A 20,360-nucleotide genomic window follows, 5' to 3' on the forward strand; every position below is an offset into this window, starting at 1 on the left:
TAAGGCCAAGAATGATCATTATAATTAATCTAAGTTGGACAGTAATTTAATATTGTTTTAATTTATATTACTGTTATAATTATATATATTGTTCTTTTGATCCTACTCTGTTCTATATGTTTGAGCCAGTCTTCCCATTTTCCCCCTGAATTCCTCCTATTTCTTATGATACAGTAATATTCCACTCTATGTATATTCTAGAAATTTGTTTGTGTATTCCCCAGTCAACAGACTCCTTTTGTTTCTTTTTTATTCTACCTCAAAGAATGCTATTATAAATATTTTGTTACATATAGGACTTTTTGTTTATTTGGTCACTGACTTCCTTGGAGTTTTGCTTTCAATTCTGAGACCAGAATATCAACAGTTTTGTGACTTTTCTTTGGACCAGTGTCTTTTGGGTTACCTTGAGTCACATTAAGAAGGTCCTGTAGTATCCTGGGACTTGAGTCAGTCAACAAAGTATCATCTATAGCAGTAGCATCTGGAGAAGCTGATGTTCCATGAAAGACTTTTTGTTCTTTCTTTCCTCCCCTTCCCTTCCTTTTCCTTCCCTTCTCTTCCCTCTCTCCTCTTTTTTTCATTTCTCTCTCTTTCCTTTCTTTTCTTTTTGCTTTCTCTTTCTTTCCTTCCTTCTTTTTTCTTTCTTTGTTTCTTTCTTTCTCTTTCTTCCTTTCTTTCTCTTCCTTCCTTCCTTCCTTCCTTTCTTTCTTTCTCTTTCTTTCTTTCTTTCTTTCTTTCTTTCTTTCTTTCTTTCTTTCTTTCTTTCTTTCTTCCTTTCTTTCTTTCTCTTTCTTCCTCTTCCTTCACCATCTCTATTATGATTATGACAACACTTGATCTTAGGAAGCTCAGAAGTGCTGCTATTTAACCTCTCAGTACCAGGCAACACTCTAGGTCTGTGACTAGGGCATACTATTTATAGTGTTTATATGTAGTATGGTTGCTCTAAATGCATCCATTAGTAAATGGAATCTCATCACATGTTTGAGCCTTTCCAGTGTATATAGATGCCACTCAGAAATTTCTACCCATTTCTCTGAGTTCTCCCCTCTGAAGATGAGCAGGAAAATGTTAACTGTATGAGAAAATTACAAATAAGGTGATTTGTAAAATTCGAGGGACAATGTATTATTTCTGCTTGGAGGGCTGAGGGGAATCCAGGAAAGCTTCATGAAAGAGGTAACTTTGGAAGGTAGCAATGTATGTGACAGGCAGCTAGGTGGCACATTGTCCAGAGCACTGGACTTGGAACCAGGAAGACTCATTTCATGAGTTCAAATCTGGCCTCAGACACTTACTAGCTGTATGACCCTGAACAAGTCACTTAATCTTGTTTGCCTCAACTTCTCATCTGTTAAATGAGCTGGAGAAGAAAATTACAAGGCATTCCAGTATCTTTGCCAAGAAAACTCCAAAATGGAGTCATGAAAAGTTAGATATGACTGAAACAACTCAACAACCATAGTAATATATGGATAGGTCTAGACAAACTGAGGTGGTATGATGGCCACGAATGTCAGGAAACGAAATTTATTCAGTGGGCAATTGGAAACCGTTGCAAGTTTCTGAGTGATCCTTGCACAAGAAAGATAAATTGGACAGTGATGTAAAAGCGAACCAGCTGTGATAAATACATTCTGTGAAAGCATAAATTTATTGTGTACCTATTGATTGAGGGTCTACTGTATGTGACTCTTCCACGCTCTGAGGAATCCTAAGATTAATAGGACATGTTCTGTGTCCTTAAGGAATAATATAAGCTTACATTTCTAGAACATCCTATGGTTTGCAAAGGACTTTCTTATCAATAGGCCTATAAGATAGGAAGTACAAGCATCATTATCTCCATTTTGCAGATGAGGAAACTCCAAGAGTTGAAATACAATACTTGTAGTCACTCAGTCCAGAAATGTCAGAACCTGAATTCAAATCAAGGTCATTTGATTCCTAGGCTTAATATACCTTCCACTTAACTACATAATCTGTCATAGAAGAGCCTAGGAGAGATAAAGACCCATGTATAAATGAATGTTATAGAAGGTGAACTGTGATAAGGAGAGAGAGAGAGACAGAGAGACAGAGACAGAGAGAAAGAAGACAGAAGGAGTGATGTCCTTATCTTGAAGGACTGATCAAGGAAGGTATCACTGGGAAAATGGAATTTGAGAGGCCTTGAAGGACAGGTAGCAATTAAAGCGGAAAGAATAGATATACAAGAAAACTGATCATTATTTTACTCAAATATTTTACTAGATTCTTTAACATTAAGCATTAATGATAACTAAAATTTATAGAATTCTTGAAGTTTTGAAAAACATCTTCCATATATTTTCTCAATTGATCCTTATGACAACTCTGTGGAGCAGGTGCTATCGTTATTCTCATTTTATAGATGAGGAAACAGAGGCTGTGACAGAGTCTCCATGACTGGCCCAGTATCACATGAAGAAGTAAGTGTTTGAGGCAGAATTTAAACTCAGGTCTTCCTGACTCCGAGTACATCCATCCATTGCACCACAAATAAACTCTATAACATTTTCCTATTTTACATTTTATAATCTTCTATTATTTTAAGGTCCTTATGGCCCTTATAGCAGTACTTGTATTGTCATTATTCATTTTCATCTCTCAGCTTCTTTCCTGGAGCCTAATAATCCTTTCAAAAAAAGTCCCTTGTACCTCCCATAGCACCTAACATAGTAGGTATTTTCGAATGAATGGGTGGATGGATTTTGCTTTGGAAGCAAAGCCTCAAAGAAGCAGACAGCACAAAGGAATTCACATCTTCATCCAGACCTAGGTCCCTCTATAGTTTCCAAAGTGCAAGTAATTATTTAGAAGCTCAATTGGGGTGAGATATACTAATCAAACCATATCCCAGTATTGCTCACTTTAGCTATCGATCAGCTGTAAGACTCCCTGGCATCCATTTAGCTGAGAATTGTGCAGGCGGAGGTCATATCCTTGACACCATCTGCTGGACCACGAAGCCAGAGTAAGAGCCAAACTGTCTAATAGACTATAATTATTTTCCATCCTGGTGCTGTTTAGCTTGTCATTAGAGATTCCTATTTCTAGGAAAGTTCTTTGTGTGGCAAACAGCTGATGAAAAGAAAATGAATCTTTTTAGGTATCTGGACATGTCCTATCACTTGGGGTTCCTAGTGTCTTGAGCATCAATCACTTAGCCTAGAGTGGAAGAGACAGGCAATCTAGCTTCTCATGTGAGGATGGTTTTGTTTTTTAAAGATGCTGGATAAACCATTGTAGTCTACATTGTACCATTATTCCTTGTCACTGGACAATTTGTCTCTCCAATGACTTAGCTCCCCTATGTTTGCCCCTGGCTTCTCCATGATTTGAGCCTCTGGTTTCTTGCTTTCTCTCTTATTCTTGGTCTACTCCCTTTATCAATCTGTTGTTGTTCCATAATTTCAGTTATGTTCACCTCTTTGTGACCCTATTTGGGATTTTTTCAGCAAAGATTTGCCATTTCCTTCTCCAGTTCATTTTATTAATCAGGAGTCAGGAGGACCTGAGTTCAAATTTCATCTCAGACACCTGACACGCACTGTGTGACTTTGGGCAAGTCACTTAACCCCAATTGCCTCATCCTGGATCATCTCCAGTCATCCTGATGAATATCTGGTCCCTGGATTCAGATGGCTCTGGAGGAGAAGTGAGGCTGCACAGCCCTCCCTCACTCAAAACAAAGTCAAGTGCAAGTCATGTCATCATTTCTCTGATGGCGTGGTCTTCAGCAGCAAAGGACAAACACACATTTCACGAATGAGAAAACTGAGATGAACAAGTTTAAGTGACTTGCTCAGGGTCACACAGAGTGTAAATGTCTAAGGCCAGATTTGAACTCATAAAGATGTGTCTTCTTGACTTCAGGACTGATGCTTTATCTACTGAGCCACCTAGCAGTGCAGACTCAGGTTCATATTTCCAACTCCCTTAAATTTTGATTTTGGTTCTTACCCCAGCTCCTCACATGGCCTCCTGAAAGAATGCTGGGCTTCACATAAAGATACCCATGTTTGAACCATGGGTATCTTACTGCCTAGGTGACTATCATTCACAACTTATTTGAATTTCATTTTTCTAGTCTATATAAATGGGAGGAATAATACTTGTGTATGTATTAGAGTTCTTATAAAGAAAGTGATTTAAAATTTCAGTCACTTATGTTACTGTTATTATTCCATTTGCCTTGGCACTGATGTTTTCTGTAATGGCCACTTTTCATAGAGGTCCCATATTGCTCAAGTCTAGACCTTGAACCATTAACCTCTTGCTTTTCAATACTCCCCAAAAAATCCCTCAGATAAGTTCCAGTGGCACATTGTCTATGAGTGATAGAGGCAGGATCATTTCAGCAATCTGTCCCCTCTACCACACTTACAACATTTAGAGAAACATTAAGAGAGGAAAGGATCACAAGGCTATCTGATTTGGAGTCCTGAGACCTGGGTTCAAATCCCAACTCCTCTTTAAAAGCAGAATGACCTTGGGCACGTTCCTTCTTGGAGGCCAAGTTTCCTCCTCAACTGTATGGGAATACTTGCACTTGTGTGTGGGAATAATAATTGAGCTACCTCACAATGTTGTTTTGATGATCCAAGATCTAAAGTTTATTGAAAAATTGAATTCAGTATGTGTGTATTCATCCTTTGTTGACGAAGAAGACCATGCCATCGGAGAAATAATGACATGACTTGCACTTGACTTTGTTTTGAGTGAGGGAGGGCTGTGCAGATCATCAGTCTCACTTCTCCTCCAGAGTCATCTGAATCCAGTGACCAGATATTCATCAGGATGACTGGAGAAGACCCAGGATGAGACAATTGGGGTTAAGTGACTTGCTCAAGGTAACCTGACTCCTGCACTGATGCTCTATCCACTGCACCACCTTGCTGCCTTGAATTCAGTATATAAGTAGAGCAAAGCACAACTTTCAGGAATACGGAGATAATAGCCCTGCCCCCCGCCTTATTCTGTCCTGATCAGATAATTACATTCACTTCTTAGCATCATATTTTAAGAAGAATGCTGATAACAGGAGAATATCCAAAGGAAGACAACCAGAATGGTGAAGAATCTGGAGTTCATGCCATCTATAGATCATTAGAAGAACTGGGAGAGTGTCTCTTTCACTTGATTGGCTAATCCTGTCTGAGGACCTTTCAACCCTACTCCCATTGGTCTGATCAGTCAACAAGCATATATTAGGTGTTCACTGTGTGTCAGGGTGCTGTGCTCTGGAGAAAAGCTAAACCATAAAATGGAGCTTAGCTGTCAAGAAGCACATTCTAGGGGAGGAGATACAATGTAAATCAACAGACATAAAAAATACATAGAAAATAAATGGAAGGTCATTTTAGGAAAGGAAAGCCCTCATAGTGGTACTCCACAACACATGTGTATTTATTTTGTAATAAGTCACTTTTATTAAGTTCCTACTGGGATGCCTGGCTATGGCATGATAGTGGTCCTGGGCTCTCAAAGGCTCTGCCAACAGAACAGAAGCACTGGCAATCCCTGTTAGGAATAAAAAGCTTTGAGACATCATCTGAGGACCAGCCTAGCAGAGAGAGGCTCCTCACTGGAGCAGCAGGCTTCCTGGTAAGGATCATTTTTTGTGTGTGTCACCTGAAGCACAGAGGGGTCACTGTGCCCTATACCAGCAGAGCCATGGAATTGGGGTGATGTTATCACAAACTGCAACATGCCCAAATTGGAAGTGATATGATCAGCCACACAGCTCAACCCAGCCATGCAATCCAACCCATACCCTAATAAAAACAAAATACTTGACAAATGGAATGTTGCTTGAAGACCTCAGCTGAGGGGGAAAACTTACCTCCGAAGACACCATTTTTAGGTGGTTTTTTTGTCAGGACGTTTCCTCTTTACCTTGATCTTAAAACTACCTCTTTCCACCTTCCACCTGTTCTGCCTGATGGGATAAAACAGCACAAGCTTAATCTTTGCTATGATACTCCTTCAAATACTTGAAGACAGCTATGGTTTCTCTCTCCATCCCCAACAACTCTCACTGAGTCCTCTACTGGAGACTAAACACTTCTAATCTCTTTAGTAGATCTTCATGTGACATGAACTTGAGACCCTTCCTCATACTGTTTGCCCCACTCCGGATCCCCTGCAGCTTCTAACTTGCGTGATACATTGGAGAAGGAACTAGACAGGAATTAGAATCTTGAGTTACAATGTAGACTGTGCCACATATGATCTTGGGAGCCCCTAAAACTCTACGGGCCTCAACTTCTTCCTCTATGAAATAAGCAAGTTAGACTAGAAGACATCCTTGCTCCCTTCCTTCCAACTGTGTCTTCAAATATGACTGATCTATCCTAAAATGTGACTTCAGAATATAATGCTGGAATTGTCCTTTGGCCAGAGCAGTGTAAAGAGGGACTCTCTTTTTTTCTTGAAAACTAGGCATCTCACTGGCATCCAGTACCTGCATTAACTTTCTTATTGCCATATCACATATTGACATAGAAGAAGTTAAATTGTAAGTTTTCAAAGGAAGGCTGAAATCTCTGGTAAATGCTAACACACAGGATGTTGTTATTCAGTTTTCAGTCATGTCTGACTCTTTGTGACTCCATTTGGGGATTTCTTGTCAAGGATCTTGGAGTGGTTTGCTATCTACACCAGTTCATTTTGCAGATGAGAAAATTGATTTGCCCAGGGTCACACAACTAATAAGTGTCTGAGGCCAGATTTGAATTCACAGAGATGAGTCTTCCTGATTTTTAGCCCCCATACTCTATGCCCTGAGTCGCCTAGCTGCCCACCACACAGGATATCTAGTTCTTAAACTTTTCTCAGAGTGCACATGTATCTTGCTCTGACATTAATAGTTGCAGAGCTTAGATCAAGTGGGTTAGAGAAAATTGATCAATCAACCAATCAACCAATCAACCAATCAGTATTTGTTAATCACTTAAAGTATACCATGTACTGTGCTATAAAGGGCAGCACTGGCATGTTATGGTTCATGTAGTCACGAAGAATTGATCACAACTGAACAATTGTGCAAGAAGACAAATTGGCGATATAAAGACAAAAGTGAAGTCTCTGCCCTCAGGGTGTTTGCTGAACAGGGAGACAACATGTATGCATACATGTGTGAGCATTTCTGTGCCTTTACATGTGCAAAATAAATCATCTGATCCATCCTAAAATGAGACTTCAGAATACAATGCTTCAGATGTCATCTGGCCAGAATGGTGTAAATAAATAATGTTTACAAATAAAATAAATAAGGGGATAAAGTAATAAAATAAATTTGAGGTGATTTGGGAAGCACTAGCAGCTAGGAAGGTATCTAAGACACCAAGGTAGAAAGGGAATGAATAAATTCTAGGCACGAGGAACAGCTAGGCAAAAAGATGGAAAAATAGTGGTGAGAATGAGCCAGTGTCACTGCACCAGACAAGTGAAGAGGAGATGCCTTCTGGGTACCCTTTCACCTCCTAGATTTCTGGATTTTTTTTTAACCCAGTCAGAAGCTAACATTTTCTCACAAGGGTCTCCTAGAAAACCCCACCCAAACCACTGATTTTGCACTACTTTCCAGGAAGCAGCCAGGAGAAATTCAGAGCCCACAATCATTCAATAATTGAATAGCGAAACATGTTGTTTGATTTAAAAACCGATTGCTAATGTAAGCTATTGTATAACAAGTTCCTAGCCAGAGTCCCCTCATATTGACCCTTGCGGTAATTGGAATTTCAATTATTCATTTTCAATTACATGCATAGCCCGATGATCACAAATGTCATTAAGTATTAAATTATATCTAATGATGGATTGATAGAGGGATACTTCCTTGGATCATTTCTCTTGTTAATGCTAGTAAATCAGCCTTCTGTTTTGTTTTAGTGGAAGAACCTCTAAAAGATGCAAAATCAGATATAAGGTAATGCATTGACTCAACTGTTGGCCACCTGCAAGGCCTGTCACTTACTGAGCTCTACCCCCATTCATAACATGTTCTTCCAGACTCCAGAAACAATATTTTGTGCCTTCCACATCCAGGACCCCTCAGAAAAATCTGTTTTGCCAGATATGTTTTAGTGGAAGAACAGGTCTCAAAGTCAGAAGACACGACTGTAGTTCCTGACTTAGACAGTCCAGCTGCGTGACCTTTGGGCCATTTTCTCCCTCTTGCTGAGCCTGGATATTCTCATCTACAAAATGGGAGTAATGATACTTTTACCTTTTCAATCTTTGAAATGCTAGCTTTTTCTAAATTGTAGCTTTATGCCATGTATTTTTTACTAGCTATTGGTGCAATGTTAAGAAAGAAGTCGTAGCCTCACTTTCCTCACCTTTAAAACAAGAGTGATAATAATAGCACCTACTTTGCAGTTATGGGATAACATATGAAGAATGTTTTGCAAACCTTCAAGTACTCTAATTGTTATCTCTCTTGACTATGAGAAGTGAGGCCCTGACCTTTGATCTTAGAGTCAGAAATGGGTGATACTAATAACAGGAGTTGCTCTTGCTACTAAGGAGATTCTAACATCCCAGATGGGGACTTTTGAAATCATTTCTTTCCATTTAGTAAAACTGGTTTTGGGAGTTGTAGTCAAAAGTCATTGGTTAGAATCCTGGTTCTGCCAATGCCTGCCCTGTGTGAACATGGTGATGTTATTTCACGTCTCTTGGCCTCGGTTTTCCCATCTATAAAATGTGGAAGTTGGACCAGCCAGACATTTATTAACCAGCATTTATTAAGCTCCTATTATGGGTCAGGCACTGTGCTAAACACTGAGGATATAAAGAAGGGTAAAATAAAAGAAAAACAAACAAAAGATCAGTCCCTGCTCTCAAGGAACTCATCATTTGACAGAGAAAATGCAAACAACTAGAAACAAACAAGATAGAAACAGCCTAATCTGGAGAAAACCAACAGTGGAAATTGACTAATTGGTTTCTAAGCAGGCTTCCTACTGTACATATACCTAGCTGGTATATGAGTGACTGCAAGCACTTGGTTGTGCTTTGCTTCTGCACATCAGCTGAAAACTTTTCTTGCTGAACAGACCTCAGTGCAGTCCTAGCACAGGACTCCTCTCCCAGCAAGGCAAGCACACTGAAGTTTCTTGGATAGCTTAAACTATTGTTTCTTCATTGGCAATAACCTACGTTTATACTCATTCTCTTAAGTGTTTTGTGAAGCAAGCTAACTAGTAGTTAATATTGTTCCTTTTAGAGGAGGTACAGAGCCAGATCACAGTGTGATGGTGTATTGGGGTAGTTGGATGAGACTTTTTCCCTGTGCCTCTCCTGAAAAAAAGAAACCTTGCAAAAAAAAAAAAAAGTTCTCCTGTACAGTAATCCAAAGGAGAGTTCCTAGATGGACCAGTGACCAAATTCATGATGGATATTTATGGCTAGAGGGCAGGTGGGCACAGCCATGAATAGAGTGCTGGGCTTAGAATCAGGAAGACTTCTCTTCCTGAATTCAAAGATGGCTCAGACCATCTTTTGACAGACTAGTAAGTACTAGCTGTGTGACCCTAGGCAAGTCACTTAAACCAGTTTAACTCAGTTTCTTATCTGTGAAATGAAGTGGAAAAGGAAATGGCAAACTCCACCAGGATTTTTGTCAAAAAAAACCTCAAGTGGAATTTTAAAGAGTTGGATTTGACTGAAACAACTGAATGACAACAACAATTTATGGTAAGGTGGTCTTAGTTAAAAAATCCCACACTGACAGTCTATGAGCCTCAGTATTCTCATCGACCAAATGAGGATAATAAAGCCAACACAGGTTTGTTATTTGTGAATTGTAAAGTGCAATAGAAATGTAGGAAATTCCTAATATATAAGCTTGGGGTGGGGGGCTGCTACAGTGATAGGACTTCATAGAATCCATTCTGCAGCACCATAAACAAATGGTCATTTGGCCTTTAATTCAACACAGCTCCTAAATCAACCCTCAGCCTCCTGAGGCTTCTTATTTCACATTTCAATCCATCACTCATATTTAGGGAGTTTTTCTGACATCAGGTATAAAATACCTCTATTTACATTCATTGGATGGAAGGAAAGAAACAAGAATTTATGAAGTACCTATTGTGTGCTAAATGCTTCAGAAATATTATCTCATTGGATCCTCACAATGACCCTGGGATATAATGAATGCTATTATTATCCCCACTTTATAACTGAGGAAATTGAAGGTGAGAGAAGGTAAGTGACATATCTAGTAAATGTCTATGGTCAGATTCAAGCTCAGGTCTTCCTGATTCTAGACCCAGCTCTCTCTAGCTCCTGCTTCTAGTTCTACTTTCTGGTTACAAAGTAAAATAAATCTAATTCTTCTTCTATATATGACAACTCTTCAAATACCTGAAGACAGCTATCAACCCCTCTCTCCCTCCCCCATACACACATTCAGTCCTTTCTTCTTCAGACTAAACAGCTCCAGGTTCTTTTATCAGTCCTCATCTTTTATCAGTCCCATCATCAAAGCCTTCACCATCCTATTTGTCTGCTTTGGATGCTCTGCTGCTTATCAATGTCCTTCCTAAAATCTAGCATCTAAACGCAGTGATCTAGGTACAGCTTCACTGTTCCATTTGATTTTTGTTCAGCTGTTACAGCATGCTGACTCTCATCAAATTTATAGACCACAGAAGGTACCTCCTATCTATGGTAGCTAATCCTCCCTGTTGTACTTTCAGAGTTGCTTTTTTGAACCCAAGAGTAAGACTTTATATTATCCCTGTTATATTTCATCTCAGTAGATTTAGATCAGCATTTTTAGCCCGTTGAAATTCTTTTGGATCCTGATTCTGTCATCTAACATATTAGCTATCTATTCCACTTTTGCGTCATCACCATCTTGTCTTTGTAACAGACACTTATAAAAATGCTAAACTATCCAGGGCCGGTGATGGAGTCCTGAGACACACCAATGGAGACTTCTTCCACTTTGATATTGACCGATTTCTTTAAAAATAATATCTTAGGATTTTTTATCTAAGGGGCCAACCCCACCACCACCCATATCATCTCGGTAAAGCAACTGAGACCCAGAGAGGGAGAAATTACTTGCCTAGGGTCAGGCAGTTAGAAAGGATCAGAGCCAGAAAAAAAACTAAAGGTCCTCCTCCCCACTTAATAATTGTAAATGTTTTGCTAACCTTAAAGTGCCATTATTGTCATTCAGTTATGTCTGACTCTTTGTGATCCCATTTGGGGTTTTCTGGCAAAGATACTGGAATGGTTTGCCCTTTCCTTCCCCAGCTCATTTTACAGATGAGGACACTGAGGCAAACAGGGTGAAGTGACTTACCCAGGGCCACACAGCTACTAAATGTTTGAGGCCAGATTTGAACTCTAGAAGATGAATCTTTCCAACTCCAGGACCAGCATTCTATCCGCTGTGCTACCTAGATGCTTGTAAAGTGCTGTGTAAATGTTCTTTGTTATTATATTGTAGCTACAAAGAATAAAACAATTCCCACTCTGAAACAGTATCAGAAAAGGGAGCCTCAGGACATTCTCACATGCACTGAGGTCCTTTTGGAGCTGTTCTGTGGAAAATGGTAGGAAGGAAGGAAGGAAGGAAGGAAGGAAGGAAGGAAGGAAGGAAGGAAGGAAGGAAGGAAGGAAGGAAGGAAGGAGAGGAAAGAGAGAACAAGGGAGAAAATGAGGGAGGAAGGGAGGGAGGGATGGAGAGAGGGAAAGACAAAGGAAAGGAGGGAGAGAAAGAAGGCAGGAGGAAGAAGGGAAGAAAGAGGAAGGAAGGAAAGGAAGGAGGAAGAAAGGAAGGGAGGAAGGAAGAGAATGAGGGAGGAAGGAAGAAAACCGGAAGGAGGGAGGGGGGCATAATTTATCAGTTTCCTTAGCTGTGCCAGGCACTGTGCTAAACATTTTACAAATATTCTTTCATTTGTTCTTCACAACATGCCTCGGGAACTGGGTGCTATTATTCTCCCCATTTTACACTTGAAGAAACTGAGATAGACAGCTAGTAAGTGTGTAAGGCGCAGGATTTGAACTCAGATCTTCCTGACTCTAGGCCCAGCACTCTTACCTCTTGCACTACTAGGTGCTTCCCTAATGTTTTCCAGAAGTAAAAGCTGTCATAGTTGCACACCTAGCATGTGGCAGAACTGAGGCCCAGTCTCATGCCCCTGGACTACACTGTGTAACATTGATTCTTTTTGAAGGATCCTTTAAAAATGAGCAAACCTTTCTCTAAGTGGGTGAAACCACACCTGTTTTACAGGTGAGAAAAGAAATTTCAAGACGTCCAAGGGCCCTCAGCTCTAGTGCACCAGAGAGACCTAGAAACTTTGTGTGAACTTGACCTTGAATTTTAAAACCTTTCAGAGCTTCTGTGAACTGTTTTGGATGAAGCAGAGTGTATCTTCAAAACTCTCTTAACTGGGATCACTTTAAGGTCAACCTTGAACAAACTAAACCTCCAACAATCTTCATGGAACATCTGAACAGCCCCTCCTCTCTCAAGGGCATTCAGTGCCTCTTGCATGGCATTATCCAAGGCTGTGGTGAGGGTTCTCTGTCCTGCCTGAGACTGGTCTTTCGGATGACTCAACAACCCCTCAACCAAATGGAGAGAACGGGAATGAAAGAGAGGTCAGGCAGTCTGGCTCCTTTTGAGGACAGTTTGAGAGCACCAGCACGATCTGCCAAGTGGAGTCAGCAGCCACCCAACCCTGAATTCTCTCACTGAATGGAGTCCAAAGGGAAAGATGTGGGACCTGCCTCTGCCTCTGCTTCCTAATCTTTAAATGAAGTCTTAAGACAACATGACCTCATGGCCCTTGTACTTTTAAATACTGTGTTACTATGTCTTATACCTATAATCTCTAACTGTCCTCCAGGTCTCATGTTCTTTGTTCTAAGACCCCTCTCAGCTCTGACATTCAGTGTTCTAAGGCCCCTCCCAGCTCTGACATTCTGGGTTCTAAGGGCCCTCTCAGCTCTGACATTCAGTGTTCTAAGGCCCCTCCCAGCTCTGACATTCTGGGTTCTAAGGGCCCTCTCAGCTCTGACATTCTGGGTTCTAAGGTCCCTCCCAGCTCTGACATTCTGGGTTCTAAAGTCTCTCCCAGCTCTGACATTCTAGGTTCTAAGGTCCCTCCCAGCTCTGACATTCTTTGTCCTAAAACCCTTTCTGGCCCTGATACTGCACATTCACAACATAAACTGGATTTCCTATATTCTAAGGTTCCTCACAGTTCTGAAATGCTGCTTTTCCAAGCTCCTTTCTAGCTCTAACAACCTATATAGTCTATGACTTAATATTCTGTGATCTAAAGTCATTTCTAACTCTGTCAGAGCTTCTAGGAACAGACTCCATTGACTCATCTGCAAAATATCAATCAGTCAATCAGCACATATTTAGTAAGAATCTGACATGTGTCAGGCATTGTGCTATCAGTAGAGACAGTGATATCTGTGCTATGTACTAAATTATGATTATGATTTACATGGTCCTTCAATGTTAACTAAGGGCTTTCTTTAGGCAGCCTAGAGGGCATAGTGGATAGAGCACTGGATCTGGAGTCAGGCAGACTCATCTTCCTGAGTTCAAATCTGACCTCAGACACTTACTAACTATATGACCCTGGGCAAATCACTTAACCCTGTTTGCCTCAGTTTCCTCATGTATAAAATGAACTGGAGAAGGAAATGGCAAACCACTCCAGTATCTTGTCCAAGAAAACCCCAAATGGGGTCACAATGAGTTGGATACAACTGAAACAACTGAATGACAATAAGGGCTTTCCTCACAATAGCTATGAGTTAAGTAGTGTAGTTATTATTAATCCGGTTTTATGATTGGGAAGGTTGTTAGACTTAAGTAACTTGACTCAAAGTACATATCTACTAAGTGTTGGAGTTGGGGGTAAAAGCAGAGATGTTAAACTGGATGCCTGAGAAGTATAAATTCTACTTGGGAGTGGTCCAACCAGATTAAAAGGGAGTGAGGAAATGCTTAATGAAATAAAAATACAACATAATATTGATAAGGTTAATTTGTGGTTCCCTGTGTCTGTATGCAGTTTGTAGGAATCCATTTCTATTTGTATTTGACATGACTGGTGGAGGGAATACCTGTTCAGGTACAGGGTGGTTGAAACCAGGGGGGTCAAACATGGCACATGCAGCCACAACAGAACCAGATTAAGATATAACTGGGAAATATTTAACAAGATTAAAATACAAGAAAACATAGATAAGATTGCATTTTTAAATTGTCAATATGCAGTCCCCTGGGATCCTTATGTAGGGATTAGTGCCCCTGAATTCCATTTGCATTTGACACCACTGGACTAGATGATATTCCTTCAATATCCCTTCCAGGTTAGAGATTCCATAATTCTCTGCTACCAGATTGTAAGCTATTACTGTTGGCTGCAATCAGCAAGAATATGTGGCCTTGGGAGCCATATCATGGAATTTGTTCAAACTGTGTGCAAATTAAAAGTTAGTAGGCTCTGAATGAGAAGATCCAGGAGGTTCTACTCTGAAAAAAGTACAATAACAGTAGTCTTTATGTGAACATTCTAACATTTGCTTTGAATACTCAGAGGAGTCTTCCTCCTATCCAGATTCTTAGCCACATCTGGATAGCTAAGCTTGTTGGGCATCCTGAGTTCCTGATAGCTATTCTTTATAGCATGTAATAATTATTAAAAGCAGGAATGGGATGAATTTGAATCGGTCCAGGAAAGAAAAAAAGGAAATTAACATTGATGTCAGGTACTAATGACTGCAAGAGAGGAGAGGCAGCCAACGGGGCCCACGTTCTGGAAGCAAATCAAGTGTTGTTACTTTTCAGAATCATTTGGCCAGACTCTGCTGTCACAGAATACTGGCCAATACGCTCAAAGAGAGAGTGAGGGGAGGAAGAGAGGCTCTTTTCTTTCCACTAAAGGAACAATAATAGTACATGTTATTTAAAGTCTGCTCCAAGGAAAATCATATGCCAAGGAGCAAAGCATGTTTAGTGGAAGATTCAGTAGTTTCCATGACAATTAATGGTATTAAGTGCTGTTCCTAATTCAGGAGGTCTCAAGTGAAGAGAAAGAAAGAAATGAAAGAGCTGTTTGTACTTATTGTTGTTACTGTTGGTTTTTTAAAAGAGTATTCAGACTTTCCTCTTTCTGAAAGTCCTGGTATAGCTCCCCAAGAGCCATTTTTTAAATACTTGGGAAGGCGGTAAAACAAGTGTTCAACCTGGAGTTACAGGACCTCCGCTGCTTTTTTCCTATGTGACCTTGGGCAATTTACTTCCACCTCTCTGGGCCTCAGTTTCCTTATTTGTACAAAAAGGCACTGGACTTGATTGCCTCTGTACTTCCAGCTCTGAATCTATGACCCTGTGAAGTGTGAAAAGTCATCAGGGATGGAATAATGGTTACCATGCTATGAGCTCAGTGCATAGAACAGTGGGCCTGGAATCAGGAAGACCTGAGTTCAAATCTGACCTTAGACATTTACTAGCTATATACTCTGGGAAGGTCACAACCTCTGTCTGACTCATTTCTTCAACTGTAAAATGGGGATAAAAATAGCACATCTACCTGGAAGGGTTGTGAATATCAAGTGACATAATATTTGTAAAAGCACTCAGCACAGTGTCTGGCACATTGTAGGTGATAAATAAATGCTTATTCTCTCTCCTTCTCTCCCCCTTTTAAGATGACGGGCATCTTCTCAGATCCTCAGGATTTTCCTTGAGTTTGAACCAAGCGATCATCATTCTTTAGAGAAATGGAATTCCCTGCTACAGAATGGACCAATTAGAATTAAAGAATGATTCATCTATTCAAGGCAGGCAACAAGCATTTATTAAACCCTCACTGTGTACTAGACATTGCTAAGCACTAGAGATACAAATACAAGCAAACTATAGTCTCAGTGACATGGAGGGACTTACATTCTAATAAGTGAAGACAGTGCTTAAAATAACGTGGAAAGGAGGAACCATATTTTTTTTCACTTAGTAATATTTTAATTTTTTTCCAATTACATATAAAGATAGTTGTCAACATTCACTTTTATAAGATTGTTGAGTTCTAATTTTTTTTCTCTCTCCCTCCACTCCACCCTCCCCTAGAAGGCATGCAATCTGATATAGGCTACATATGTACTATTAGACATAATTCCACATTAAAATCAGAACAAAAGGGGAAAACCACCAGAAAAAGAAAACAGTCTGCTTCAATCTACATTCAGAGTCCATAGTTCTTTCTCTGGATCTGGATAGCATTTTCTATCATGAGTCTTTTGGAATTGTCTTAGATCATCTGCATTGCTGTCAGGAGCTAAGTCTATCAAAGTCAATCATTGAACCTTATTGCTGTCTCTGCGTACAATGTTCTCCTGGTTCTGCTCACTTCACTCAGCGTCAGTACATATAAATCTTTCTAGGTTTTTTCTGAAATCTGCCTGCTCATCAGTTCTTATAGAGCAATAGTATTTCTTTACATTTACATACCACAGCTTCTTCAGCCAATCCCCTCACTTTCCAATTCTTGGGGCAATCATATTTTAACAGAAAGAATTTCCGCCATCTTCCACATCACTGACAAGAAGTCATCTTATCCCTACCCCCTTGACAGCAGTCAGTTAAGCGCATTCTCCGTATCTAATAGATCTCTCCATTCCTGTCATTTCCCCTGTAGGTTTTAGGTCTTCACTCTGAGGCCACACCTAATCTCAGTTTTGTACATGACATCACTTCATATCTTGTAGTTGGTAATCATATCCATCCTGCATCTTTTCTTCTTCAGGCTAAGAGATTCCCATTCCCTGTAGCTGGTTCTCATGGGTTTTAACCCCTCTCACCAGTGTGGGATTGGTACCAAGATCCTCTGACTTCAAAGTCAGTGCTCTTTCCTCTATACTGGGCACATTCCAATTTGTGAATGCCATTCTTAAAATGTGGCACTTAGAGCTGACTATCCTAGACAACAAGACTATTGCCTCCCTCATTCTGGATTTCAGATTTCTAATTTTTGGCAGTTCCCTCATCAAATATTTCTAGGTGAAAATGGGAGATTTGACTTTTTCTCACCCAAAATGCAGAATGAATTGTTAAGAAGGAGCATAGGGACTGTCAGGGAGTTACCTGATAACAGGTGTTAATAAAGAGCAAGAAGAAATCTCTTGACACCTGGGAGTTGTCTAAACATAGACTGGATAGACAGCATTGCGAGACACAGGGGTCCCCACTGGTGGATTCCTTCAGAGGCCTGCTTCAGGACCAGCTCTGTCCCTGAACAGGCACAGGGGAACCATACCAAAAGCAGTAATGTTTTAGGATCCCTCTGCTTTTTAGGAGTGTCCTTCATTATTAATTATTCATGTCGTTAGCTTATTCCCATATATTTTCAATTTTCAAAGCACTGTTACATTCGTTATCGTGTTTGATCCTCATGACAGAGACAGAAAAGGGATCATTCTCCCCATTTTACAGATGGGCAAACTGAAATTTAGAAAGATGAAGTAATGTCCATGAGTCACAAAGGTAGGATATAATGGAGTCAGGAAGTACTGTATAGTGGAAAGAATGGTGTGGTAGAAAGGGCATTGGATTTGTAGTCAAGAAGTCCTGGATTCGAATCTGGCCAGCCTCTACCCACTGCTATCTCTGTGACCACTGGCCAGTGACTCAATTTCTCCAGGCCTCAGTTAGGTTGTAGGGAAATTAGAAATGAATCAAGCTAAGCTCCCATCATAAAACAAGCAGGAATCTCCTTCATGAGCCCATCTCCACAATAGAGCTGTTTGGGATGGAGGAGCCTAGCAAAGTTTTTTAGTTGTAGCCTGAATGTCTTAAAGAGCAACCAGACTCAGTTTCCCCATCTGTAAAATGAAAGGAGGGGACTAAGCAATCCCTAATGGCCCTTCCAACTTGAAATCCTGTGATTCCATGAACCTAAATCTTTGATTTTATGCAAGAATGGAAGCTTCAGGGAAGAGAGGAAAGGAGGCTAGAGAACCCAATAGAGATGGAAAATATGTGCTCAACGTAGATGCTCTTCCATATGTTATGGAGTAGCCCTGAGCAGAAAATTATTCACCCAGACTAGCCTCTCTATGTGTTGCTATCCCTCAAGATGGAAATCATAAACTGTTAGAGGTAGAAGGGACCTGAGAGAAATCATTTAGTTTCTCTCCTGCCATTTTAAAGATAGGGAAACTGAGTCACATTGCTTGCTCTTGAAGACATACAGGCTGTAGTTTTATTTTGTTTTGTTTTTTTATAATCTGCTACACTCATCACTCAAAAACGGCTCTGCTGTGGATACTGGCCTGTGAACAAGATTCCTGTTTATTTTATGACGGGAGCTTAACTTGATTCATTTTCAATTCCCCATAGACTTGGGGAATGTTTGGACTGAGCAGTAATGTATATTTTTTATTAAACTGTGAGACCCAACAAAAAAATTGAAATTGGTTGACAAGGTAGTATAACTGATATACTATACGGCAAGCTTTTTATTTTAGGTTCCTCACCCGACTCTCGAAAACCCTCCTGTTTCTTTTTTCCTCGTATATTCCTGTTGGGAGATTATAAAGAACTTTATAGAGTCCTTAGACACATGCACACATGCTCCCTCTCCCCCTATCCACAGAGGACTCTACAACCTTGCCCCTCTGTCTCACTACCAAAGGGAAAGATGGCAGTCACAGACTTGGCTTCTCACCAGAGGAAGAATGCCAAATACTGAGTCAGAGGACCTGGGTTCAAATTCTTCCTCTGTAATCTACTTCCTAGGAGATTTTAGAGAAGTGGAGCTCTCCCTAAGCCCATGAGGATATGGGATCTAGATTGTCTCTGAGGACCTTTCTGACTGGAAACGATTGTACGACAAATCCAAAACCCTTATCCTGGTATTCATGGCCTTCTGCAGTCTGATTCCTGCTCATCACCTCGGTTATTGTCCTTTGTTCTCTAAGAGGACATCACTATGTTAGAGTCAAGTTAGAATGCATCTGACTGTGGCTCATCAGGCCAATAAGAGCTCAGAATGTGGTACTGCAGATTGGGCACAAATAGTCCGTGTGAACATTTGGCATGGATTCTCTAAATTTGTGCATCTTGCATTTCTTTTGAGCTATTTCAGTTCTGCTTTGTTCATAGAGCACAGCACCCTTACTGATGTGGGCACACCATACTGAGCGGTCCTGTGCCAGTGTCTCCCATGTCACACAGTCAATTCCAAAGTTCTTACAAGAGACCTCTGGGCTGTGCTTCTAACTTTCTCAGTTACGCCTTCTCTGTTCCCTTTTATATCTTTTCTTCTCCCGTTAGAATATTAGCTCTTTGAGGGCAGGAGCTATCTTTGTATGCTCAGTGATTATTTTAGTACAATACTTGGCATATAGTAACAGTTTAGTAAATGCTTACTGCTTGTCTGTCTTCCCATTCCTTTTTCTACTCTTTTTCTCTCCATTTCTGTATGTCTGTTTCAATCTCTCTCTGTCTCTCTATCCCACCACCTCAAATTCATTAGTTGATCTAAGGTTTACTGGCAGAGACTGGGACAAAAGACAATCTGCTCCTCTATATGGGAATGTCCAGCCCCACCCTGTTCATTTCTATCTATTGAAAACCTACTTATTCTTCAAATTATAGTTGATTGTTGTCTCTTGGGAACACCTACTCTTCAAAGGGCATGTAACTCTGTACCCCTAACCCCCAAAGTGAGCCAGTTTTGGACTGTAACTCCCATGCAATGCATGCCACCAGTTTGAGAGAAATTAAAATGTGGACACAACTTAAAAAAAACAAACCTACTTATTCTTCCAGACTGGAATTCTGTCTCTACTTTCATGTTGCTTTCCTGAATTTCTCCTACTGAAAGTCTTCTTCCATGAACTATCATAGTATCTGATTCATACTTCTCTCGTGCTTATCAAGATCAGTTTTATATTATTGTTATTTGTTTATAAATTGTATCTTAACCTATTGACGAGTTAGGGACCTCAGTGTTTATTTATAGAGACAGGCATAGACACAGCTCCAAGTCATGGACAGGACCTTGCATGCAAGGTTGATTTAATATATGACAGTGAATGAATGGATAGATTAATGACTTTGAGTACACTAAATACCACTGCTGAAACCTTACTTGATTTTTAAAGCAACTAATATTTTTTAAAACAACCCCAGTTTCCGTTGGAGATTAGGGTAGAGATTGTGGTGAGGACTTCCTGGGAGTTTGAAGCCCATGTATTTTTCTCCTGATTTTTCAACATCAACAGCCAGCATAAAGGAACAGAAAGAGAAGGAAAACTTGTTAACTCATACCAAA

The 20,360-nt window shown here is 40.2% G+C and overlaps 1 protein-coding gene across 6 annotated transcripts in view; it reads left to right on the forward strand.

The window, feature by feature from the left end:
- The window catches only part of TENM4 (teneurin transmembrane protein 4), a 1,206,236-nt gene that overhangs the window by 298,362 nt on the left and 887,514 nt on the right, over positions 1 to 20,360 (forward strand). The gene's annotated exons all lie outside the window — the stretch shown is intronic.

The sequence above is a fragment of the Notamacropus eugenii genome, chromosome 5 (assembly GCF_028372415.1).
Source record: "Notamacropus eugenii isolate mMacEug1 chromosome 5, mMacEug1.pri_v2, whole genome shotgun sequence".
NCBI lineage: Eukaryota > Metazoa > Chordata > Mammalia > Diprotodontia > Macropodidae > Notamacropus > Notamacropus eugenii.